General features: G+C 43.2%; 1 protein-coding gene across 1 annotated transcript in view; it reads right to left on the minus strand.

Moving 5' to 3' along the window:
• The window catches only part of LOC133556323 (transducin-like enhancer protein 4), a 256100-nt gene that overhangs the window by 214139 nt on the left and 13965 nt on the right, over positions 1 to 27996 (minus strand). The window contains exons 3-5 of the mRNA XM_061906135.1: positions 20823 to 20875; positions 20583 to 20700; positions 20408 to 20492 (exon numbers count right to left, since the gene is read on the minus strand). The gene's annotated coding sequence lies outside the window, so the exon portion shown is untranslated. The remainder of the gene's footprint in view (positions 1 to 20407; positions 20493 to 20582; positions 20701 to 20822; positions 20876 to 27996) is intronic.

A 27996-nucleotide genomic window follows, 5' to 3' on the forward strand; every position in this document is an offset into this window, starting at 1 on the left:
GTAATACGATAGACCTAGTGCTTGTCAGGGGTACCACCGCTTCCAAAGTTACGATACTCCCGTATACTAAAGTATTGTCCGATCATTACCTTATAAAATTCGAGGTTCAGACGCATGTTCGTCAAACTAATAATAATAATAACTGCTATAGCAGCCGCAACATTAATACGGCCACAACGACAACTCTTGCTGACCTACTGCCCTCGGTAATGGCACCATTCCCAAAATATGTGGGCTCTATTGATAACCTCACTAACAACTTTAACGACGCCCTGCGCGAAACCATTGATAACATAGCACCGCTAAAATTAAAAAAGGCTCCAAAAAAGCGCACCCCGTGGTTTACAGAAGAAACTAGAGCTCAGAAATTATTATGCAGAAAGCTGGAACGCAAATGGCGCACGACTAAACTTGAGGTGCACCATCAAGCATGGAGTGATGGTTTAATAACTTATAAACGCATGCTTACCTTAGCTAAAGCTAATTATTACTCAAATCTCATCCACCGTAATAAAAACGATCCTAAATTTTTGTTTAGTACGGTAGCATTGCTAACCCAACAAGGGACTCCTTCCAGTAGCTCCACCCACTCAGCTGATGACTTTATGCAATTCTTTAGTAAGAAAATTGAAGTCATTAGAAAGGAGATTAAAGACAATGCGTCCCAGCTACAACGGGGTTCTATTAACACTGACACGATTGTATATACGGCGGATACTGCCCTCCAAAATAGTTTCTCTCGTTTTGAGGAAATAACATTAGAGGAATTGTTACAACGTGTAAATGGAATAAAACAAACGACATGTTTACTTGACCCGCTTCCTGGGAAACTGATCAAGGAGCTCTTTGTATTATTAGGTCCATCAGTGCTAAATATTATAAACTTATCACTTTCCTCGGGCACTGTTCCCTTAGCATTCAAAAAAGCGGTTATTCATCCTCTTCTTAAAAGACCTAACCTCGATCCTGACCTCATGGTAAACTACCGACCGGTGTCTCACCTTCCCTTTATTTCAAAAATCCTCGAAAAAATTGTTGCGGAGCAGTTAAATGAACACTTAGCGTCTAACAATCTATGTGAAACCTTTCAATCCGGTTTCAGGGCAAATCACTCGACGGAGACAGCCCTCGCAAAAATGACTAATGATCTATTGCTAACGATGGATTCTGATGCGTCATCTATGTTGCTGCTCCTCGATCTTAGTGCTGCTTTCGATACTGTCGATCATAATATTTTATTAGAACGTATCAAAACACGAATTGGTATGTCAGACTTAGCCCTGTCTTGGTTTAACTCTTATCTTACTGATAGGATGCAGTGTGTCTCCCATAACAATGTGACCTCGGACTACGTTAAGGTAACGTGTGGAGTTCCCCAGGGTTCGGTCCTTGGCCCTGCACTCTTCAGCATCTACATGCTGCCGCTAGGTGACATCATACGCAAATACGGTGTTAGCTTTCACTGTTATGCTGATGACACCCAACTCTACATGCCCCTAAAGCTGACCAACACGCCGGATTGTAGTCAGCTGGAGGCGTGTCTTAATGAAATTAAACAATGGATGTCCGCTAACTTTTTGCAACTCAACGCCAAAAAAACGGAAATGCTGATTATCGGTCCTGCTAGACACCAAACTCTATTTAATAATACAACTCTAACATTTGACAACCAAACAATTAAACAAGGCGACACGGTAAAGAATCTGGGTATTATCTTCGACCCAACTCTCTCCTTTGAGGCACACATTAAAAGCGTTACTAAAACGGCCTTCTTTCATCTCCGCAACATCGCTAAAATTCGCTCCATTCTGTCCACTAAAGACGCTGAGATCATTATCCATGCGTTTGTTACGTCTCGCCTCGACTACTGTAATGTATTATTTTCGGGTCTCCCCATGTCTAGCATTAAAAGATTACAGTTGGTACAAAATGCGGCTGATAGACTTTTGACAAGTACAAGAAAGTTTGATCACATTACGCCTGTACTGGCTCACCTGCACTGGCTTCCTGTGCACTTAAGATGTGACTTTAAGGTTTTACTACTTACGTATAAAATACTACACGGTCTAGCTCCATCCTATCTTGCCGATTGTATTGTACCATATGTCCCGGCAAGAAATCTGCGTTCAAAGGACTCCAGCTTATTAGTGATCCCCAAAGCCCAAAAAAAGTCTGCGGGCTGTAGAGCTTTTTCATTTCGGGCTCCAGTACTCTGGAATGCCCTCCCGGTAACAGTTCGAGATGCTACCTCAGTAGAAGCATTTAAGTCTCACCTTAAAACTCATTTGTATACTCTAGCCTTTAAATAGACTCCCTTTTTAGACCAGTTGATCTGCCGTTTCTTTTCTTTTTCTTCTATGTCCCACTCTCCTTTGTGGCCATGTACTGCTCGCCTGTGTATCGGCTGGGGACATCTCTGCGCTGCTGATCAGCCTCCGCTTGGGATGGTTTCCTGCTGGCTCCGCTGTGAACGGGACTCTCGCTGCTGTGTTGGATCCGCTTTGGACTGGACTCTCGCGACTGTGTTGGATCCATTATGGATTGATCTTTCACAGTATCATGTTCTCATATGTTCTCATAGTCATCAGTATCATCAGTATCACAGTATCACGTTCTCATAATCATTATTGTCACCGATGTCCCACTGGGTGTGAGTTTTCCTTGCCCGAGGATGTCGTAGTGGTTTGTGCAGCCCTTTGAGACACTAGTGATTTAGGGCTATATAAGTAAACATTGATTGATTGATTGATCTTTGCAGTCTATTCAATTGAATATAAGTTCAAAAGGATTTGGGAATCATTGTATTCTGTTTACATTTACGAATTACACAACGTGCCAACTTCACTCGTTTTGGGTTTTGTATAACAGACAGAAAAAAAGAGAAATACAACGAACGGAACCTAAACTAAAGAAGTGTAGAAGCGAAGTGACTGATGTTACAATCATGTATTCATTGTGGGACTATAAATAAGTTCCTTTTTATACTAATACACTCCTTCTGAATTTTGTTATTTATTCATTTAGTTTATCAAGGATCCCCATTAGTCTACACCGCAGTGGAGACTATTCTTCCTGGGGTCCAGGCAAAAAACATCACACAATCACAAAACAAAAGATTACAATGCAGTACAACATGATCAAATAATAAAATATTATAATACACAAATAGCAACAACAAAGAACAAAAAAACCCAATAATTTTGACTTTACATAATAATGTTCATACTAAAGATAAAAAGAGCAATATAAGAATATATATGTATAAATATACATATATTTTATATGTATATTATATTAGTCTTTGGTACATTAGTGTACCAAAGACAAAAAGTACCATCCATCCATTTTCTACTGCTTCTCCCATATTCAATAAAATAGTCAAAAGGGACAGGCGGTAGGAAATGGATGGATGGATAATCAATAAAACCAGACATGACATTAGGTACAATCTAGAATAATCTCTATCCGCAATACTTCTCCTCTTAGTCTATTTTTAAAACCCTCTATGCTGGTGATTGATAGCAGATATTGTGGAAGTCGATTCCAGTAAGTGATTGGCCGATACATTACAGGCTTTTTCAAAACATCACTTTTGGGTTTAAGACGGGTGAGAGCATCTCTTAGGGCTAGCCTGGTACTATAGTTGTGACTTTCACTAGCAAGCAACAGCTGAGAATACAGATAAGCAGGTTTATGGTAAGTATAGATTTGGAAAAAAAAAAAAAAATTAAACTACAAGCTAGTCTTTCACCAACTCTGAATTAACAACTGAATTATTGTCACTTCTAATCTCACGCTCCCATTTATTTTTTCTTTTTTTCATTTTTGCAGCAGAAGTGGGATCAGACAAGTTCTACTTCTTCCCACGCCTCCCTGGAGCAAAGTGTGCGCTTGTGAATTTTTTACGTGTTTCCAATTAAATTAAATTGAATTAGTATGCCCTGCGATGAGGTGACGACTTGTCCAGGGTGTACCCCGCCTTCCGCCCGAATGCAGCTGAGATAGGCTCAAGCAACCCCCGCGACCCCAAAAGGGACAAGTGGTAGAAAATGGATGATGAATTAGTATGATTCCGTTTAATTATACAGTAAACTTTTGTCAATGTTAAAATCTTAAAGGCCTACTGAAATTAGATGTTCTTATTTAAACGGGGATAGCAGGTCCATTCTATGTGTCATACTTGATCATTTCGCGATATTGCCATATTTTTGCTGAAAGGATTTAGTAGAGAACATCCACGATAAAGTTCGCAACTTTCGGTCCTAACAGAAATGCCCTGCCTCTACCGGAAATCGCAGACGATGACGTCATATGTATGATGGCTCCTCACATGTATGATGGCTCCTCACATCTTCACAGTTTTTAATGGGAGCCTCCAACAAAAAGTGCTATTCGGACAGAGAAAACGACAATTAATTTGAGCGAGGATGAAAGATTTGTGTTTGAGGATATTGATAGCGACGGACTGGAAAAAAAAAAAAAAAAAGTTAAAAAAAAAAAAACCGCGATTGCATTGGGACAGATTCCGATGTTTTTAGACACATTTACAGGTTAATTCTGGGAAATCCCTTATCTTTCTATTGTGTTGCTAGTGTTTTAGTGAGTTTAATATTACCTGATAGTGGGAAGGGTGTCTCCAAGGGTGTCTTGACGCCAATGTCTCAGGGGAGTCGACGGCAGCTATGGACGGCACAAGCTCAGCTTTTCTCCGGTAAGAAGCGACTTTTTACCACAATTTTCTCACCGAAACCTGCTGGTTGACATTCCGTCGTGATTCATGTTTGCTTGACTGATCCATAGAAAAGTTTCACCTCCAGGAAATTTAAACAAGGAATCACCGTGTGTTTGTGTGGCTAAAGGCTAAAGCTTCCCAACTCCATCTTTCTACTGTGACTTCGCCAATATTAATTGAACAAATTGCAAAAGATTCAGCAACACAGATGTCCAAAAAACTGTATAATTATGCCGTTAAAGCAGACGACTTTTAGCTGTGTGTGTGTGCAGCGCTCATATTTCCTTAAAACCAGTGACGTCTTGCGTACACGTCATCATTACGTGACGTTTTCAAGACGAAACTCCCGGGAGATTTAAAATTGTAATTTAGTAAATTAAAAAGGCTGTATTGGCATGTGTTGCAATGTTAATATTTATCATTGATATATAAACTATCAGACTGCGTGGTGGGTAGTAGAGGGTTTCAGTAGGCCTTTAAAGGGGTCATTTTGTCATATTACGATTTTGTTTTCTACATTTAAAACACTTTTTTGTATTCTACATAACATGCAATTGCAGTTCTTTAATCAAAATGTAGCAGACTATATTTTAAAACTATCTTCAAGCCGCTTTCTGAACGTCATTTCTTATTTCAGTGCCTCCTCTTCGATTGTGTCTTCTCCCCACCATCTTTGTTGTTGTTTTAGTAATTCCACATGGAGTCTGTTATAGGGTTTTTTGTTGTCACAACACCCCTTGTGAAATGGTACGCCCTAGCAGCATAGAGGAAGTGGGCGTGTGTGATGTTCTGGCGCCAGTTGAATACAGTCGTACTGGAATTTACACTGTTGTCTCGAGTCTCATTATTCATAAACAAAAACATGGTGTCAGAAGTGACTAGTACCACACAAAGTCAGGTGGAAGAGTACCGTGCTTCACGGAGCCCGTGAAGACGAGGAAGAAGAGAAAAGAGTGGAACGTCGTTAGCAACAAGCTCGGCTAACAACATCAACATGGCTACAAACATCCCGCCACCGGAGGAGATGAAGATAAGCGGCGATCTTGCAAGTAACTGGAAAAACTTCAGAGCAGAATTCAAAGACTTTGTACTTGCTACAGGATTGCAAAACAAAGCAAAAGAGGTACAAGCAGCAACCTTACGAAGAGTGATGGGTGGGGAATGTCGTCACATATACAAACACAACTTGGGACTAACACCAGAACAAGGAAAGAACGTGACAGTTATTCTCGATGCCTTGGAGGGATATTTCAAGCCAGCTAGAAACGTCATATTTGAGAGTTACGTTTTTGGCATCTACAAGCAAGATGAGGGGGAGCCCATTGATGCATTTGTAATGAAGTTGAGGGAGAAGGCTGCTTCCTGTGAGTATGGACAACTCAGAGAGGATCTGATAAGGTGCTGGGTGTAAGTGATGAAAGCGTGTGCCGCCGTCTACTCAGACAGAAGGATCTCAAACTAGCATCAGCCATAGAAATATGCAGAGCTGCTGAGATGACAGACAAGAGGATAAAAACAATCACACAGAACAGGACACTAGAGACAGTGCATGCAATGGATGGCCGGCGGCCGCGAGTCCTACCCAGGCTGGAACGCTCAGACAGGTTCCAGAATCAGACTCCAGGCACGAGTGAAAACAGCACGTGCAAATTCTGCGGGAACATGCACAGGCGCGGACGCGACCTGTGTCCTGCATGTGGAAAAAACTGTCGCCACTGTGGAACAGCAAATCATTTTTCCAAAGTGTGTATGAAGAGCGGCCAAGCTACACGAAAGCTACATGCAGCTGACATGGAGGTACATTAGGACATAGACAGGTCTGACACAGGCGCTCACATATACACAGCAGAGTCTGGGGAAGAAATGGTTTGCCAACATAAAAATGAATGGAGGGTCTCAGAAGTGTCAGTTAGATTCAGGCGCTACCCGTGATGTTATGAGCATAAAAGACATGAGGAGAGTTGCTCCAGAAGCTAAATTACTACCAAGCCAGACCAGATTAGTACTGTATTCGGGCCAATCAATGCACCCAATAGGCATATTTCGAGTGTGTAATGAGGGGGAAAGCGCACAAGCTACAATTTGAGATAGTAAGAAGCGGGCAGAGACCCCTATTGTCAGGTGAAACAAGTGAGAGTTTAGGTTTAATGCACTTCACCATTCCAGAGGAGCTGCTTATGGTAGGGCGTAGTAGCTTAGAGCCACTAACCAGGCAGCACCTTGTGCAGACTTATCATGATGTTTTTAACGAGCCAGTTGAGTCACTCCCAGGGGATGTTCATTTTGAGTTACATACTGACGTAGCCCCAGTGCAGGCTTCTCTACGTAATGTCCCAGTAGCTCTCAGAGATGCAGTCATGGCTCAGCTAGACAAATATGAAAAAGAGGGCCATTTAATCTCAGTGACAGAGCCTACTGAACGGATTAGCAACATGGTGATTATAAGTCAGCCAGAGAAGTTAAGGATCTGCATAGACCCTAAGTCATTGAATCAGACCTTAAGGAGATCTCACTACATAATGCCGACACTTGAAGATGTGTTACACGAGCTTCCCAGGGCTCGCATATTCACACTTGTAGATGCACGAGATACTTTTTTGTAGATGCACGAGATACTTTTTTGCAGTGTAAAGTTACACCACCACGTTCTGGACGCCGTGGGGCAGGAAGCGTTGGTTAAAGCTGCCATTTGGGGTGTCTGTGCCCCCAGAAATCTATCAGCGAAAGCAGCACGAGCTACTGGCAGGTTTAAGCGGGGTAGAGCCAATAGCAGATGACATATTGGTGGTTGGGTGTGGGGAGACAGATGAGGAGGCCATACATGACCACGACACAAAACTGTTAGCTCTCATGCAGAGGTACAGGGAGGTTAAGCTGAAGTTGAATTTAAAGAAACTAAAAAATCAGGGTCAGAGAGGTCAAGTTTCACGGACACATTCTCTCGGCAGAGGGGCTCAGAGTGGACCATGAGAAAAGTACACCCCGAAGATGCCAAGGCCGTACAACGGTCCATCGGTTTTGTGACACACCTTGCAAGGTTCATGCCACGCCTCTCTGAGGTATGCGAGCCACTACGGAGGCTGTTGGACAAAGATGTCCAATGGCACTGGCTGCCCAAACACGACGCTGCAGTCGAGAAGGTCAAGCGACTGGTCACAACTGCCCCGATCCTGAGCTACTACGTCGTGACAAAGCCAGTAGTCATCCAGAATGATGTGAGTCAGAAAGGACTGGGCTGCTGCCTGATGCAGGAGGGTCAGCCTGTGGGGTACGCGCCGTGGGCGCTAACCCAAATTGAACAGAATTATGCACAAATAGAAAAAGAGTGTCTGATTATCGTGTTTTCGTGCCAGCGTTTTCATTACTATTTGTATGGGCGAGCAGAGATAATAGCAGAAACCGACCACAAGCCACTCATTTCAATTTTCACAAAGCCCCTCCTAAAAGTACCCAAACGGCTTCAGAGCATGCCGCTCACTCTTCAGGCCTACAATCTCAAGGTAGTGTACAAGCCAGGACCTGATATGCATATTAGTGACACACTGAGCAGGGCCACTGCTCCAATACAGGGGACTCACACTAAATATACGAAGCAGTCCATCTGCTGCCTGCAGAGAGAGCAAGAGGCCACTGAGCTAATAAACCAGACTGATTACCTGAACGTCACCAGCCAGCGGCTAAACCAGATAAGACTGCACACAGAGGGCGATGGGAACTTTCAGTTATTGAAAGAGGTGGTGATCCAGGGATGACCAGATCGCCGAGAGGATGCTCCTCTGGCGATAAGAGAATACTGGTCAATCCGGGACGAGATCAGTGCACAGGATGGGGTACTATTCAGAAGCCAGAGAGTCATAGTACCAAAATTGTTGCATGCAGAGATGTGGAAACGCATCCATGCCAGCCATGTAGGAGGATATTCCTGCTACAGACAAGCCAGAGACACGCTGTTCTGGCCCAACAAACACAGTGAAATCAAGGACTATGTGAGCCAGTGCTCAGCGTGCAATGAATATTCACATGAGCAGCAGCGGGAGACAATGATGTCCCATGCACTTCCTACACGGACTTGGCAGATCCTCAGCATGGATCTGTTCAAACAAGCGGGCAAAGACTTTCTGATTATTGTTGACCATTACTCTGAATTCTGGGAAATAGAGCTGCCTCCAGGACTTTCAGCGGAGACCACAGTGCTGAGGTGCAAGGCTCAGTTTTCACGTCATGGACAACCGGATCGCATGATAATGGATTGTGGGTCTCAGTTTGACTGTGAGACCTTCAGGAGATTCAAAAAAGGAGTGGGACTTTGACCATGTCAAGTCCTCCCCCAGGCACCCAAAATCGAATGGGAAGGCCAAATCGGCCGTGAAAATAGTCAAGGCTCTTTGCAAGAAGGCAGCCAGCGCAGGTAATGACACATGGCTGGCCATTTTACAGTGGAGGAACACGCCCACGGAGGGCATACTCAGCAGCCCCGCACAGAGGCTGATGTCTCGCAGGCTGATGTCTCGCAGGCTGAGGACTCCGCTCCCAGTCGCTGACACGCTTTTGGAGCCGCATGTGGTCACTGGGGTCCCAGACAGGCTGCGGATAAAACACCAGACAGCCAAACTCTGGTACGACAAATCGGCCAGGGACCTGCCTAAGCTGTGTATTGGACAGGACATAAGGATGAAGCCCCTGCCTGGGAACAGGACGGGCAGGTGGCGAAGAGGAGTTTGTCTACAACAGGTGGGCCACAGATCGTACCTGGCGGATGTTGAGGGGACATTCTATCGCCGTAACCGGGTGGATTTGCGACCAGCGGAGAGGGTCGTGGCCGAGCGCCACCCCGAGCAAAACAGTGTACAGCACAACTGCCCACCTGATGGGCAACCCAGCGGTACACCCAGCAAAGTAATGGACACTGACACAGGTGTCCAGGCTGTCAGGCCACTCAGGTAGAGTGATCAGCACCAGCCTATGGCTGGACCACCACCATCAACATCACCACCACCACTATTTGCGCCAGCCGGGCACAGGATGGCCAGTGGCAGGTTGGTGAAAGTGCCTGACAGACTTGATCTTTAGGCACATCCGAACTCTTGAATTTTGTTGGTTAAAGTATACCTGGTACTGGTTCGTAAAGATTGTTGACACACACACACACAAAAAAAATTGTGGTAATGCTGGTATTACATTGGTTTGCATCAAGTATTATTTGCACTAAAAAACAATGGTTTTAACTGTGTTTGCACTAAGGTTTTCAGCAATGTAAAAGTTGGCATCTATAAAAGGGGAGATGTTTTAGGGTTTGTGTTGTCACAACGCCCCTCGTGAAATGGTACGCCCCAACAGCATAGAGGAAGTGGGCGTGTGTGATGTTCTGGCGCCAGTTGAATACAGTCGTACTGGAATATACACTGTTGTCTCGAGTCTCATTATTCATAAACACAAACAGTCTTCTGACAGATATAAATTGGAATTATATGCTACTTAGTAGAAAAAAAGGCAAAAGCGGAGGATGCATGTGCATGTACGAGCCAGTCTGTCTCACAAAAGAGGAGCGAGAAACACTACTACAATGTCGGATGACAATGGCAGACTCTTGCAAAGCTCTTTGGATAAATTTCTACCATATATGGAGATTTCCGCTGACACACTTGATAAGAATGTCACAAATTGGGCAAATTGCAAACGACTCGTATGGATTACATACCCTAACCCTAACGTATGTATGAAGGAAGGTAAGATTGTTTTATAAATATATTTCCAATTCTTCTGTGGTTTGATTTCATATTTTCGGGATCTCAAATGCATAAAAACAGGTACAAATTGGTAATGAAAGTTTGTTTTGCCCTTTTAACTTAAATATATACAATCCATCCATCCATCCATTTTCTACCGCTTATTCCCTTTTGGGGTCGCGGGGGGCGCTGGAGCCTATCTCAGCCACAATCGGGCGGAAGGCGGGGTACACCCTGGACAAGTCGCCACCTCATCGCAGGGCGCAAGGTAACAATATAAACACTAAAGTTTAAACAAACGTATTAACAGTTTGTGTGGCAGATTCCGAGTGAAGAACATTGACACGACATGATGACAACATGACAGCACTTTTAAAAATGCTCGTTTTATAACAGTATTAGGCTTTATTTTAACACAAAATCTTACGGTACATTAAACATATGTTTCTTATTGCAATCGAAGAATAATTTTGTCTTTCAAAAAATAGTGAACCTACTAGACAACTTGTCTTTTAGTAGTAAGTAAACAAACAAAGGCTCCTAATTAGTCTGCTGACGTATGCATGAACATATTGTGTCATTTATTTTCCCAATATTTTGTCAAAATCATAAAAGAGAAACTGTAAAAAATTATTATTAATCCATTTGTTCATTTACTGTTAATATCTGGTTATTTTCTGTTTTAACATGTTCTATCTACACTTGTAAAAATGTAATAATCACTAATTATTCTGTTGTTTGATACTTTACATTAGTTTTGGATGATACCACAAATTTAGGTATCGATCCGATACCAAGTAGTTACGGGATCATACAAAGTCCTCCTGTGTCCAGGGACGTATTTCCTGAGTTTATAAACATAATATGAATTTTTAAAAAAGGAAAAAAGACTTTGTGACGATAAAAAAATGCACTATTGTAGTTGGTATCATTACAATAGATGTCAGGTTATAAATCAACCCATGGCATTTGTTAACATTGAGGCGCGCTAGCTTTTGTTAGCGGCGACGCCGGTGAGCTATTGTATCCACATAGAGCATGGGTGTCAAACTTTGGCCCGCGGGCCAAATTTGGCCCGCCGTGTAATTTCATTTGGCCCTTGAGGCAATATCAAATTAACATTGGAGCTGGCCCGCCGGTATTATAGAGCGGCAGAGCATATACTCATACTTGCCAACCCTCCTGATTTTCCCGGGAGACACCTGAATTTCAGTGCCCCCTCCTAAAAATCTCCCGGGGCAACCCTTCTCCCGAATTTCCCCCGATTTCCACCCGGATAACAATATTGGGGGCGTACTGCCTTTAGCGTCCTCTACAACCTGTCATCAAGTCCGCTTTTCCTCCATACAATCACATAATATTTGCAGCTTGTACACACACACTTTAGTAAATGAAAGGCATACTTGGTCAACAGCCATACAGGTCACGCTGAGGGTGGCCGTATAAACAACTTTAACAGTGTTACAAATATGAGACACACTTTGAACCCTCACCAAACAAGAATGACAAACACATTTCTGGAGAACATCTGCACCGTAACACAACAGAACAAATACCCAAAACCCCTTGAAGCACTAACTCCTACGGGCCCACCTCATTGTTATTTTATTTTCAAATTTATTAGCCTGTGGGAAAATGTAATGTTGATATTTACCCGAGAAGGCTGCAAATAGAAAAGAGGCATTAAATGTTTTATTAAAATTTTATTTAATATACCATTTTTTTTGTTTGTTTTTTGAAAGTGGATTTTGCACTATTAAGTTATATAAGTGTTGCTTGTTCCATATTCAGTGTTAAAGCAAATCAGTGTCGCAAACTGAGCAATAATTAATGTTTTATTCATGAACTTTCTCTTGCTACTTCAGGGCTTGAATGTTTGATTCATTCATTATTTTATTTAAAAATGTATTACTAGCCTGTGGAAAAAGTTGATTTAGATTTTTACCTCAGAAGGCTGCAAATAGAAAAAAGGCATTCCATTTTTATTTAAATGTTATTTGATATGCCATTGATATTTGTAAATTACTATTATTATTATTTGAAAGTCCATTTTGCATGTCACTATAAAGTTATATATGCCTTGCTTGTTCTATATCAATGCAAACCTTGCTTTGGTCCCTATTAAAATGTTCATTTGTTCAACCTTGGCCCGCGGCTTTGTTCAGTTTAAAGTTTTGGCCCACTGTGTATTTGAGTTTGACACCCCTGACATAGAGTGCAACGTGAAGCATGTTTAGCTATTCCTTGTCCTGCAGGGATGATACTTGTAAGAAACGTACTTTATTTGTGAAGTGAAATGAATTGTATTTATATAGCGCTTTTTCTCTAGTGGCTCAAAGCGTTTTACATAGTGAAACCCAATATCTGCGTTACATTTAAACAAGTGTGGGTGGCACTGGGAGCAGGTGGTTAAGTGTCTTGCCCAAGGACACAACGGCAGTGACTAGGATGGTGGTAGCAGGGATCGAACCTGGATCCCTCAAGTTGCTGGCATGGCCACTCTATTAACCGAGCTATGGAGACGAGAATTAGTGATTTATAAGTAGCTAAAACACTGCCGACTGCGGATGGATGTAAGCTGCTAGCTAGCTAGCCATGTCTTAAATCACCTCTTCCTTCGTTTCAGTGTTATAGCTTCACCTTAATCTTCAGTTTTTAGGCCAAAATGCGTCCATTCTTTCCTTTTCAGTCTACACACTGTGTCTGCTTATAAGTACTCTGTGTGTGCGCTGCCGAATATGCTCCTCTGCACGTAAAACCAGCAATGTCACGATGTGACTTTTCAAACAGAGTATAGAACCGTTTTGATTCATTAGTACCGCAACACTACACTAGTACCGGTATACCATACAAACCTATTATCTTGCAATTTCACAATTTTCTGTTTTTTTTCCCCCATGCATCAACTCTTTCAAAGACATATAGCTGCAGAAATTAATTGCAATTTAATTTGGCAAAATACTTTGTGAAATGTTCAAAAGTATTTAGATAAAGATGGCAGAAGCTCAGCTTTGTTAAGCTGTAATTGTGCCTACAGTAAGGATTGTCAAACAGCTCATAATGAAAAGCACTGCGAGAGGTCCCTTCCCTCAGCCTAAATGCCACACAATTAAGAGCGTCTCCAGCTTTGGCAGGTTAAGATGGTCGGGGAGGGGGTTGTCGAGGGGCGAGATTGCATGCACGAGTGCACGTGCGTGTTTGTGCGTGTGTACTCTGTGTGAACAGACAAGTCATCTTATTTACCCACCGAGGTGTTGGGGGTGGCCATCGCCCGCCCAGCTAAATGCCATGCAAATGCTGCCGCTGCCGTCAAGCTGCCAATCACGCGGCTGTTGGCATTCACGGCGTGCCGTCGCAGCATTTACAGCGCCTGTGATCTTTGGGAAATGAGAAATAACCTCCGTCTGTCCGAGTCGGCGGAGGACGTTTAAACAATGCTACCCCCCCATCCTCAATTGGCGGAGGCGTGGGAGTTAAGACATCGTATTGTGTCATAGGAATGATAAAGAAAACAACAAAAAAAAAGACGACGGCGGGCTGCGTAAAGGGTGGCGTTGACTCCCACGGCACGGCCTCATTATGATGATGTGATTTCCGTTGGAGCGCCGGCGATGCTTCCCGTCACTAATACTGGCTCCCCTGAGCCTCAAAACAGCGCTTTATTAAACTTTATGAAAGGCATAGCTAACCAATTTGGGAGTTTGAATGCTGAGGGACACATGCATCCAGAAGAACACTGCGGCACGACATCACATTAGACTACACTCTCCAGAAATACACATTCATATTTATATATATATATATATATATACAGTACAGGCCAAAGGTTTGGACACACCTTCTCATTCAATGCGTTTTCTTTATTTTCATGACTATTTACTTTGTAGATTGTCACTGAAGGCATCAAAACTTTGAATTAACACGTGGAGTTATGTACTTAACAAAAAAAGGTGAAATAACTGAAAACATGTTTTAAATTCAGTTTCTTCAAAATAGCCACCCTTTGCTTGGATTACTGCTTTGCACACTCTTGGCATTCTCTCGATGAGCTTCAAGCACACTTGTGAAGTGAAAACCATTTCAGGTGACCACATCTTGAAGCTCATTGAGATAATGCCAAGAGTGTGTGAAAAAGCAATCAGAGCAAAGGGTGGCTATTTTGAAGAAACTAAAATATAAAACATGTTTTCAGTTATTTCACCTTTTTTTGTTGAGTACATAACTCCACATGTGTTCATTCAAAGTTTTGATCCCTTCAGTGACAATCTACAATGTAAATACTCATGAAAATAAAGAAAACGCATTGAATGAGAAGTCCAAGTCCACGGCTAGCACTAAGTCCACGGCTAGCTGCCCCACGGCTAGCACCTGTTGTAGCTCCATGGCTGGCACCAAGTCCAAGGTTAGCACCAAGTCCACGGCCAGCACCAAGTCCACGGCTAGCACCAAGTACAAGTCCACGGCTAGCACCGGTGCCTGCACCACGCCAAGGTCCAGCTCCAGTGCCTGCTCCACAACAGGTACCATGACTTGTTCCACGCCAAGGTCCAGTGCCTGAACCACGCCAAGCTCCAGTGCTTGCACCACGTCAATCTCCAGTGCTGCCAGTAGCTGCACCACGCCGCCAAGCTCCAGTGCCGCCAGTAGCTGCTCCACGCCGACAAGCTCCAGTGCCGCCAGTAGCAGCTCCACGCAGCCAAGCTCCAGTGCCGCCAGTAGCAGCTCCACGCCGCCAAGCTCCAGTGCCGCCAGTAGCAGCTCCACGCCGCCAAGCTCCAGTGCCGCCAGTAGCAGCTCCATTCCGCCAAGCTCCAGTGCCACTAGGCGCCGCCAGTAGCAGTTCCACGCCAAAACCACAACAGCTCCACAACAAGTACCATGACTTGTTCCACGCCAAGGTCCAGTGCCTGCACCACGCCGAGCTCCAGTGCCTGCACCACGTCAAGCTCCAGCGCCGCCAGTAGCTGCACCACGCCGCCAAGCTCCAGTGCCGCCAATAGCTGCTCCACGCCGACAAGCTCCAGTGCCGCCAAGCTCCAGTGCCGCCAGTAGCAGCTCCACGCTGCCAAGCTCCAGTGCCGCCAGTAGCAGCTCCACGCTGCCAAGCTCCAGTGCCGCGAGTAGCGGCTCCATGCCGCCAAGCTCCAGTGCCGCCAGTAGCAGCTCCACGCCAAGACCCGCCACGCCAAGCCCCACCGCCTGACGCACCACGCCAAGCTTCGCCGCCTGCCACGATGACAACGCGTCCGCCTCCTTGTCGGCCACGAATGTGGCCGCTACGTGGTCGTCCGCCACGCCAAGTGCGCCGACCTACTGATCGGCCAAGGATGTGGCCATTACCTGGTCGTCCACCACGCCAAGTGCGCCGACCTCCTCGTCGGCCACAGATGTGGCCCTTCCCGGGTCGCCCACCTCGTCAGCTACAGCGGTCCTCTACACGTCGCCGCCACCTGACTCTGCCCCGGTGGATACGGGGACACTTGGTCTGTCCTTAACGGTTAATGTTTGTGTGATAATTTTTTGTTTTTTGGACACCCAGTTCGTGTTTTTGCACTTCCTTGTTTGTTTTGTTACCATGACTACCCATGACTACCCATTAGTTTTCACCTGTTCTCATGTCCCGCACCTGTCTCATGTTTTGCACTTGCACATGTAACGACCGGGTCGCATCGTGGTGCGGGTTTCGTTTCCCAGGAATGCAGACGAGCCTCTGACACAGCGTGACGGTAGGAATAAATGATTTAATTAAAAATAAATCAGACTTTGACTAAGAAAAACGTGAGCATAGCACTTAAGACAAAAAAAACAAAACAAGAGCTAGCATGGGAGCTAGAAGACAAAGAGCCTAGCATGGAAGTTAGCAGGTAGTGAGCAGGAAACAGAAGTTGTCACTTGTTGTAAGAAAACAAACCAGGAAGCCAGACTGACTGACGGGAGAAGGCAGGCTTAAATAATGTCATTGATTACAAAACACAGGTGTGCGTCCGGAACAAGCGGCAGGTGAAAATAATAAGTATCTATAGTAACCAACTGAGAGGTGCACAAACAGGAACCGAAGGAGTCCAAAACCAACAGAAAACACAAAAGACTCACAAATCTAATCATAACAGTACCCCACCCTTAAGGAGCAGATTCCAGATGTCCCCTGGAAAAACTTAAACCCCACCCCAACAATAAGACAGTTCAAGAGTCACGGGAGGGCAGAGGGAGGACTTGGTGGTGGGACGCCAGGCCACGTGTCCCCGAATCCACCGGGTACAAGTCAGGTGGCGGCGGCGAACGGAACGCCACGAGGCGGGCGACCTCGAAAAGGCCACATTGGTGGCCGCCGAGAAGGTGGGCGTGAGTGGCGCCAGAAGTTCAGCAGCCGGAGAGTTCTACAACATGGTCTTAGGTGTCGCTGCTGTTTGCGCCCATGGCGTCCATTCACTGACCTCCAAGAGAGCCGCCTGAAGGCCCCTGATTGCTGCTTGCGCAGCAGGCCAGCTAGAGGTCACTGAGACTTCGATGTGAAAGCAGGAGGCGGCGCCATCGTCGCCGTAGAAGCAGGAGGCGGTGCCATTGTCGCCGTGGAAGCAAGAGGCGGCGCAGTCGTCGTGGAAGCAGGTGGCGGAGCCGTCGTCGCCGTGGAATTAGGAGGTGGCGTCGTCGCCTTGGAAGCAGGAGGCGCGGCGGTGTTGCCGTGGAAGCAGGAGGCGGCGCAGTCGTCATAGAAGCAGGTGCTGGTGTGGGAACCAGCCTTGGAGCAGGTGCTGGTGTGGGAACCAACCTTGGTGCAGGTGCTGGTGTGGGAACCAGCCTCGGTGCAGGTGCTGGTGTGAGAACCAGCCTTGGACTTGGTGCTGGTCGCCTAGCCAGAGGTTGCGGCTTGGCAGGTCGAAAGACTGGTGGTGGTGCCCGGGCCGGGGGTTGCGGCTTAGCATGCCAAAGGACTGGTGGTGGTGGCCGGGCTGGGGGTTGCGGCTTGGCTAGACGCAGCTGTGCAACCTCCGTAGCAAAACTCCCAGCACTAGCCCCCCCCCCCTCAAGAAGCTAATACCAGACGTCCTCCCTGTGGTCTGGACTTGTCCTTAGGGGTGGGTGGAGGGAGGTCAGGAGGGGGGTAGACCCCTCCCCTCTCGATTGTCCAAAAAGTCTTCTCCCACCCCCCACCTGAGGTTGATTGGGAGGAAATGAGGAAAAGGACACTGACGTGAGCAGGCCTTGAGTCCTTAGGGGCGGAGTCCAAAAATCAGGTGACTGGGATTGACTAGACTTAGATTTAAAGAAAAATGTCCTGATGATTTTTAATTGTAGCGTTAAGGTCATTTGTGAATGGCTGAGAGAAAGAATTTAAAGAATTTAAAAAATGTTTTTCTTTTCTGACGTCATCCGCGCCGGTCTGCAGTTGACTGACAGCCCATTCAGTGAACTGCTTAGCAAAGTGAGTGATGGGATTACCAAACCTCGGCGGCAAGGAAGACATCGCTGCTTGTGGCGAGAGACAACATGCGGGCTTGGAGCGTCTCTGTCGCGAGTCAAAACCTTCTTGTGCGACTTTCGCCTTGGCTGACTCGTGCGAGCTGGCTGAGAGCTGACATCACCGGGCCAGATGGAGTCGATCGGGACCAACACACCTCCAGGTCCCCACATCATCTCTTCCTCTGGAGAACCGCGGAGCGTCTCTGCTTCCATCGCTTGGAGCACCAGCCACGCACCTTCATGAATCTCCTCGATGCTCTATGCGAGAGAACGGTTGTCTGCTGGCTTCCTACTGTAACGACCTGGTCGCATCGTGTGCAGGTTTCGTTCTCCCAGGAATGCATACGAGCCTCGCACACAGCGTGAAGGTTGGAATAAATGATTTGATTAAAAATAAATCAGACTTTGACTAAGAAAAATGTGCGCATAGCACTTAAGACAAAAAAAAAAAAAAGAGCTAGCATGGGAGCTAAAAGACAAAGAGGCTAGCATGTAAGCTAGCAGCTAGCGAGCAGGAAACAGAAGTCGTCACTTGTTGTAAGAAAACAAACTTGGAAGCCAGACTGACTGACGGGAGAAGGCAGCCTTAAATAATGTCAGTGATTACAAAACACAGGTGAGCGTCCGGAACAGGCGGCAGGTGAAAATAAGAAGTAACTATGGTAACCAACTGAGAGGTGCACAAACAGGAACCGAAGGAGTCCAAAACCAACAGAAAACACAAAATACTAAAAAATCGAATAATATGATCCGGGCAGCGGATCATAACAGCACACCTGTTTTCACTGATCATGTCAATGCTATTTAAGCCGGTCTGTTTCTGTTTTCGTCTTGGCAACATCACCATCTATTACCTCTACTCCCGTCATGCCATGTTACCTCCACTCTGCTTCATGTCATGTTTCACAGTTCCATGCCAAGTAAGTTTTTGTTTCCTGTTCATAGTTTCTGCCTTTGTGCAAGTTTTGTTTCATTAGTCAAGTTTGTTCTCCGCTATTGTGCACGCCTTTTGTTTGCTTCCTTTTTGTGTAGTTAGTGTTAAAATAAAACATGTCTTTACCTTCATGCCGTGTCCACTCCATTTGCTTTGCACCTCGGTAAAACAAACCACGCCAAAGTCCAAGTCGTGACAGTTTCACTAATATGACTGGCATTTGAAGGATATCTATTCTCAGTGAGATTATTGTCTTTATGCTATGTTGTGTAATTTATCATTGAATAAAAGCATCACACACACTCATAGCTCATTAAAGTGGAACAAATTACCCACCACTAATAGTTTGAAGCCACATACCTCTCTTCTCCTAGCGAAGGGTGCAAACCTCGGCGGCAAGGAAGACATGGCTGCTTGTGGCGAGAGACAACATGCGGGCTTGGAGTGTCTCTGCCGCGAGTCAAAACCTTCTTGTGCGACTTTCGCCTTGGCTGATGCGTGCGAGCTGGCTGAGAGCTGACATCACCGGGCCAGACGGTTGTCTGCTGGCTTCCTACTGTAACGACCTGGTCGCATCATGTGCAGGTTTCGTTCTCCCAGGAATGCATACGAGCCTCGCACACAGCGTGAAGGTAGGAATAAATGATTTGATTAAAAATAAATCAGACTTTGACTAAGACAAATGTGCGCATAGCACTTAAGACAAAAAAAAAGAGCTAGCATGGGAGCTAAAAGACAAAGAGGCTAGCATGGAAGCTAGCAGGTAGCGAGCAGGAAACAGAAGTCGTCACTTGTTGTAAGAAAACAAACTTGGAAGCCAGACTAACTGACGGGAGAAGGCAGCCTTAAATAATGTCAGTGATTACAAAACACAGGTGAGCGTCCGGAACAGGCGGCAGGTGAAAATAAGCAGTAACTATGGTAACCAACTGAGAGGTGCACAAACAGGAACCAAAGGAGTCCAAAACCAACAGAAAACACAAAATACTAAAAAATCTAATAATATGATCCGGGCAGCGGATCATAACAGCACACCTGTTTTCACTGATCATGTCAATGCTATTTAAGCCGGTCTGTTTCTGTTGTTCGTCTTGGCAACATCACCATCTATTACCTCTACTCCCGTCATGCCATGTTACCTCCACTCTGCTTCATGTCATGTTTCACAGTTCCATGCCAAGTAAGTTTTTGTTTCCTGTTCATAGTTTCTGCCTTTGTGCAAGTTTTGTTTCATTAGTCAAGTTTGTTCTCCGCTATTGTGCATGCCTTTTGTTTGCTTCCTTTTTTTGTAGTTAGTGTTAAAATAAAACATGTCTTTACCTTCACGCCGTGTCCACTCCATTTGCTTTGCACCTCGGTAAAACAATCCACGCCCAAGTCCAAGTCGTGACAGTTTCACTAATATGACTGGCATTTGAAGGATATCTATTCTCAGTGAGATTATTGTCTTTATGCTATGTTGTGTAATTTATCATTGAATAAAAGCATCACACACACTCATAGCTCATTAAAGTGGAACAAATTTCCCACCACTAATAGTTTGAAGCCACATACCTCTCTTCTCCTAGCGAAGGGTGCAAACTGGATGTGTAATGTCTTCATTAAATGATGACGTGCTGGACCTGGGACCAACTGCACTCTGTAACGAAACAAACACGATTACATAAATATTGCGCTTATTGCAACCATAGAGAGGAGAACACTTGTATTTGAACTTTTATAAACTTACTTTAGTTATCTGCTGCACTGACGAGATGCCTGCTTGGTGCTGGTGCATGTTGGCAATTGTGGAGAAACGGCTGTGTCAAAATCAACATATCTCTCCGACCTCCGCACTTTGGCTACACCTGTGGTAAAGTTTGAATGTGCTTTATAAATAAAGTTGATTTGATTTGATGTGACGTCACAATTTACTTTTTCCGCACCAAGCCAGGAACGTGAACACAAAATAATTGTGTTGACCACTTACTTAATAATTCCTGGGCGCGGCCACCGCTTCTGCCAAATGCTCCCCTCAAATCCCTGGGGGGGATCAAGGGTAATGGGTTAAATGCAGAGAATAATGTTGCCACACCTAGTGTGTGTGTGACAATCATTGGTACTTTAACTTTAACTTACTTAATACAAATACTGGACAAAGTGCATACAGTACCTTGTCAGCTAAATACGAAATGAGTACTTGTGTTTCTAAATATTCCAAAAAACGTGGCAACCCTATTTAAGTAGCATTCTTGCTAGCGGCACCATCCCCGCGCTCATGTTTCGCTTTAAGATGCTATTTTAAACTTGATGTGTGCCAATGATAAGAAAGTGTGTCTCTGCAATACTAACTAATTACCTCAGTTTTATCCAAAGTTCCATCATTCATTTATGTCAGGGTGCCCACACTTTTCCTGCGGGCAAGCTACTTTTCAATTGACCAAGTGGAGGGGATCTACCGCATTCATATGTATCATTTATATTTATTTATTTATGAAAGAGACGTTTTTGTTAACAAGTTAAAGGTGTTTAATGATAATACAAGCATGTTAGGTTTTATATATATATATATGCCGAATATTTTTAATCAATTCAGAATCGGAATAAATAAAAATAGTGATTTGGATGTGATTTAGATAACAAAACCTATTTCATTGTCGTGAGGTAAGCTAAACCATAACAAGAGAAGTTAGTTTCTCTGAAAACACAATAAATTGTATTATCCATCCATTATCTCTACACAGTCTATACCCAGTGATCTGCAGCCTATTCCAGCTGACTTTGGTCAACTCTGGATTTGTTACGAGCTATACTATTCGCTCGATAATTAAAACAAAGAAATATTTCTCCCAAAGTGAAGCAATACCCAATTTTTTCTCACGGTTGGCCAAATTTATAGAAAAAAATGTGTCTGAGGGCCGGTATATCTATTTTTAGGAACACTGATACAAAACCTTACAATAATATCTGATTGAATGCTAAAAACTGTATGACAGATCACCGAAAAAACAGAATTACATTTTTTTATTTTTTTAGTGAAGGAGACACCCAGAATGTACATGAAAATAAAGAATGTGGGATTTACAACATTAATTATGAACGATAAAACACTGATTATTAACAACATATGAACGTCACACTCCTTCTCGATGAACATGTTTTACAATCAAGCGAAACGCAACAAAAATGCAACAAACCCAGGGAAATATGAACGCGAAGGGTAAAAAATAAACCCACCTACAATCTGATAAATCTCTGAGGTTTAGAACTTTGTGGTAAAAATCTGATTCCGCGTCTGTCCCTGACACCCACATTTCAGGTTGGTCACTCTGGAAAAACTCTGTGGAAACAACCCCACCCACACTGCCTGGTGCCTTGTCTGAGCTGCTGTGACTTAGATTACCATAGTAACTAGTATGTCATGCAGAAGTCCAGATTCCAAACATTGAAATACTTTGTATAGTTCAAGAACATATGGTAATTGGAAAACATCACTGCACATCATTATGGCAGCTACAGTTTCCATCTTAAAGACCTAAAAAAATATATTTGGGAATGTCCGACGAGCCTTAATTTGCCCAAGTCTGGTTTAGTGGCATAAATACAAGCAACTGTCCAAATGCAAGAAGCTCTCAGAACCTCGAGGAATTCCTCATGGGCCATCTAGGTGTCCATTTAACACAATCACATTTATTTTTTTATTCCTTTAACAAAGAGTAAACGTTTGCTCACAGGAAAGTCTTAGGAACATTGTATTGGTATCATGCACATCGTGCTACTCCATCCTTCTCATCTGAGATATCAAACCGGTGCATCGTTTACAGCCATTATGAGAAATTATGAGCAGCTTGATAAAGACCTCTGGAGTGTTATTTGCCTACATTGTTAAGTGTAAACAACAGAGTATTTAGTGTGGCTGCACAGACAACCACGACAACACAACATAACACACAGACATGTTGGCCACACAACTGTTCATTCCTCTCCTGGAGGCAAAAAAAGAGCTCATTAACTCCTCTGTCTTTGCTGACATTCTGTTATCACACACCGACAGACACACACAGATAAACGCGCCCATTAAATATTCACTAAAGTATTGATGTTGGCAGGCCGACAGCCACACACACGCACACGCACGCGCACACACACACACACACACACACACACACACACACACACACACACACACACACACACACACACACACACACACGTACACAAATCACCTGGCAGCAATTAGTCTTGCACCATGAGAGTCCCCTGACTCATTTCACTTAGCTGTAGGTGCAAATTAAATCTGTCTTGCCACACTGATCTCCCGTAATGTGATAATATGTAAGGATCATACAATATCACTGCACACACCTTAAACTTACAATTACACTCAACTGTACGTTTTATTTACTCATCTAAAAGCTTAGGGCCGGGAGATAAAACGGTATCATTATATATTGCGATTGGACTCATAACCGATATCAATATAAAATGTTTTTTATGAATTGTTTGATTTTTTTTTTTTCCTTTTTCGTCAGAAGAAACTTGAAGTTGCAAAGCAACATTGGTTGCATGAACAAAGACACTCACTCTCTGGTAACCGAGCAACGCAGGAAGTGATCACTGATCAGTGGGAGTGACACGCTGAGCAGTGGGGAGTTTAGACTCAGAGGTGGAACCATTTGAAGCATACGAACATTGTACAAAAGTAGCCGGGGCGCACATATCCTGGGGGTGGTGGTAGTGTGCTTACCATATTGTTCGGACTATAATGCACACTTTAAATAGTTTAATTTTCTCAAAAATCGACAGTGCGCCTTATAAACTGATGCGCCTAATGTACGAAATAATTTTGGTTGCGCTTACCGACCTCGAAGCTATTTTACTTTGTACATGGTGAAATGATAAGTGTGACCAGTAGATGGCAGTCACACATTAGAGATACATGTAGACTGCAATATGATGACAGTCACACATAAGAGATACGTGTAGACCGCAATATGACTCAAGTAAACAACAGCAAAATGTTATATGTTAATTGAAAATATAGAACATTACACACAGTGCTCAAAAATCTATGAATATGTTTTAGTTCGACTTTGGTAAGCTATGAAGCCGCACCGCTTGATAGATTGTACTGTGCTTCAACATAGGAGTATTATTATGGTGTGTGTATAAGGTAAGACCTTAACGGTGGAACAGGCGGAGGATGATTGCTAACCCTATGGAGCATCACAACGGCTGGGATAGCGGATGAAGGCCGCAGCAGAAAAGGGGTCTCCAGTCGTCTTGGACTCAATGCCACTGGACCCTGACCCAGATCTGTCAAGGATCATGTCGTGACTGTCTGTGCACCTCCATAAAGGGATACACCCTACCAGGAGGATCACCATACTCGCGTCGAGTGACCGCCGATGATGATGATATGAGGTAAGACAGATTATTTGGCGTTTTGTTTCGCAACATTATACAAAAGCAACTTTTCTTACCTTCTGGTACCTGATAATTTGTGCGAGTCTGCCTTTATAGTCGGTGACGACACCGTCGATGAGTTTCTTCTTTTTCTCTATCTTCTTGTTATGGGGCATTGGTCCTCCACTGTTGCCATTTCTAATATAAAGTACTGTAAAGTTCTTACTTAAATCTGTCATTAAACCCGCCTTGAAAGCACAAAAAAATACTGGGTGTAGTGAGTTTATATTATTCACCAAAACTTTAGTTATTAGAGAGTTCCAGTCGAACGTTTTTTCCGGATGAGGAGATTGAAGTAAAGTCTGAATGTCATTAAAACAGCTAGCTCCATCTTCTAACACTTCTTCCACTCCCGTCCTTGCACGCTACACCGCTACAACAAAGATGACAGAGAGAAGACGCTGCCGAAGGTGAGACACGTAGATAAGACCGCCCACCAAACAGCGCATCTGGAAGCGGCTGTCAGAAAGCGACTTGAAGATGATCTGTAAAACATAATCTATGCAACATTTTGACCAAAAAAACACCATTACATGTTATTTAGACCACAAGGAAGTGTTTTACATATAGAAAAAAATAATAATAATATGATTTCCTTAATGCACTCTATACTCCGATGCGCCTTTTATATGAAAAAAGATCAAAAATAGACCATTCACTGGCAGTGCGCCTTATAATCAGCGCCCAATAGTCCAGAAAATACGGTACTTAATATTTTCTCACTAAATGTAATAGTTTTTTTTTTCATTTTGACAGAAAAAATATATGTACTGCTTAAAATTGCATGCCTTTTAAACTTAAAGAGTATCCAATATTGCAACAGATATTACAGTATATTATTATACATTCCAAACATTTTTTTGTCTGAATAAAAAGTATTTGACTTTACAGCAAACTACCCATCAAATTAATAAAAATGACAATACATTTTATTGTGTTCTTTACAGCATATTACTGTAAATTTAAAAAATGACTACTGTTTTTTGCGTTAAAATTCTGTTGACTGAGCTTGGTTGTTTTTAACGGTGTATTACTGTAAATGGAAAGATGGTACATTTGTTTTTACTGTAGAGCAACCGGCGGCTAAGTTGCCAGAATAAAAAATTAACCTTTACTGTTTTTCCATGAACAATATAATGTTGTAAAAACCAATGTAAATTTAACACAAACATTCTGGCAACAAAACCGCTGTCTTTTTTCATAAAAAAGGCCCATTTTATGTAAACAACAGAAGAATACTGTCACACCTATGGATCATGTTTTGTTTAGGTCATGTGCAGTTTTGTTTTTTGGACATTTGGTTCTGTCTTGGCACTTCCTGGTTTGTTTTCGTCTCCATGCCAACTCATTAGTTTTCACCTGTCATGTCACGTCCCTGTTCTCAGCCTCACCTGTGTTCACTAATGATCACAGCTACTTAAGTCACTCTTTTTCTTGTCTTCATTCTGGGATCTTCACACTTGCACACATGCTACCCATGCTGCACCTCTTTCATGCCCTCGTCCATAGTTCCATGCCGTGTAAGTTTTTGTATTTATGCCATTGTGCTAGTTATGTTTATAGTTCATTATTATTCATGCCAATCGAGCAAGTGTTTTTGTTTCATGTTTGTAGTTTGCAGAATTTATGCTAGTCTTTTGTTTCACGGCCTAGTTTTGTACTTCCGACCTCGTGCGAGCCTTTTGTTTGTCTTATTAGCTATAGTGTTAAATAAATAAAAGATGTACACACGGTCACGTCTCGCCCGTGCAAATCATTCTCTGCATCAAAGAAACAACTTTAATCCAAGCCCAGTTGTGACAAATACAGTGATTATTACATTTTAATTGAAGTATAGCTAGAACATGTTGAAACAGAAAATAACCAGATATTAACAGTAAATCAACAAGTGGATTAATAATCCATTTTTACAGTTTGTCCCTCATAATTTTGACAAAATAATAGAATGATAAATGACACAATAAGTTACTGCATACATCAACAGACAAATTAGGACTCTTTGTTTGTTTACTTACTAATAAAAGACAAGTTGTCTAGTATGTTCACTGTTTTATTTAAGGACAAAATTGTTCTTCGATTGCAATAATAAACATATGTTTAATGTCCAGTAAGATTTTTTGTTGAAATAAAGCCAATAATGCCATTTTTTGTGGTCCCCTTTATTTAGAATGCAAAAGTATCAAAATACAAAGTATCAAAATACATTTTGGTACTGGTACCAAAATATTGGTGTCAGGAAAACCCTACTCCAGACAATCGCGTGCATATTGCTTACGTTATCACAACATCCAGTTTTGGCAGTTATTTCCTGTGGTGGGTCTTTTTTCAGCGACCACATTTTCGGTGCATCACTAGTTGTGCGAACATAATAGGCTATCTATATCCATTTATGCTGGTGTTAATGTTCCTGTGATCGTGATTGCACCATACCTGAAAGGGAATTGGCAGAGAATGAGGAAGCTTAATGTGTCTGAAAATACAAGAGACGCACATTTGTGCACGGGAGGGAATATGTGTTGGAATTGGGTCGGTTGCTAGCATAAGATTGGCAATAAAAGTTATTAATAGCATCAGACTTTCTTGAATTTTTCCAAACGCTGTATTATAATTTGTTTTCATGTAATAAAAACTTCATTTTTAAAGGTGTGGCAGCATTTATTTCGCCATGGCGGACCGCCATGGTTAATTACATTAAGGGGAAGCCCTGGTTGCATGATATTTTGAAATTTAGGGCAGCCAGACCAGACCAGGGGGGGAAAAAGACTGACATTAATTGAGAAAAAACTCCACCGTAAACGTCAGCCGAACAGGTGCGTTATGGTAAGACGTCAACCGTGATACATGATGGAATTGGTTACAGTATCATCATAGGCCGTGGCCTCTTTTAGAGCAGAGCCTATGGTAAGTTGATCATTAAAAGAAAACAACAAATATTATTTCTGAAGTGAAACACGCATTGTTACAAACCAAGGGAATCTAGTACAGAACCTCGATGAATCCCTAATATCTGCTCAAAGTACTGTCGATTTCAAAGTATTTTGAAAATGATGTCTAAGGGGTTATTAAAGTTTGATTAGTTGATATAATGTGGTATTTTAGATGCCATTTACTTTCAGATCCAACCTATTCTGTTGTTTTTTTACAAGAAAATGTAAAAAGGAACTTCTTCTGGAGCCAAATATTTGTGAGATCCAAGGTAAAAATATGGATTAGATTTTTTTGTGAAATCCTGCCCCCCTCCTGACAATTTAGATAAAAAAATATTTTTATTTCCGATTTACCAGCATGTCCAAGCAGTACTATCTATCCTTAGCTCCACTCCACAAAGCAGAATTATCTTTTCAACTGTTTATCATTTGGAAAACAACCTGACGTAGGGGTAACTTTTTCTATTATGGTTTTAGTTGCTGGAAAACCTCTCGCCAGCAATTTATCCATGAGCTTAACTGACATGAAGTAGCGGCCAAAGTACAGGTGACTTTCTGTGACAACCGTTTCAACCATGCGCAGGACTGCTGCTGCCTCAACTCCCAACCTTTGATCAGCAAATGTATGCTTTTCTTGATTTCTCTACTTCAAAGTCCAGCATCAGACCACCTAGAGAATCAATGACAAACACTTTTAAGTCTGTAAGATGTGCCTTACCTGGAACAAATTGCTTGATAGGACAGCGGTCCGTAGAAGACGTTTTAAATATG

Source organism: Nerophis ophidion, linkage group LG07, assembly GCF_033978795.1.
Source record: "Nerophis ophidion isolate RoL-2023_Sa linkage group LG07, RoL_Noph_v1.0, whole genome shotgun sequence".
NCBI classification, from domain to species: domain Eukaryota; kingdom Metazoa; phylum Chordata; class Actinopteri; order Syngnathiformes; family Syngnathidae; genus Nerophis; species Nerophis ophidion.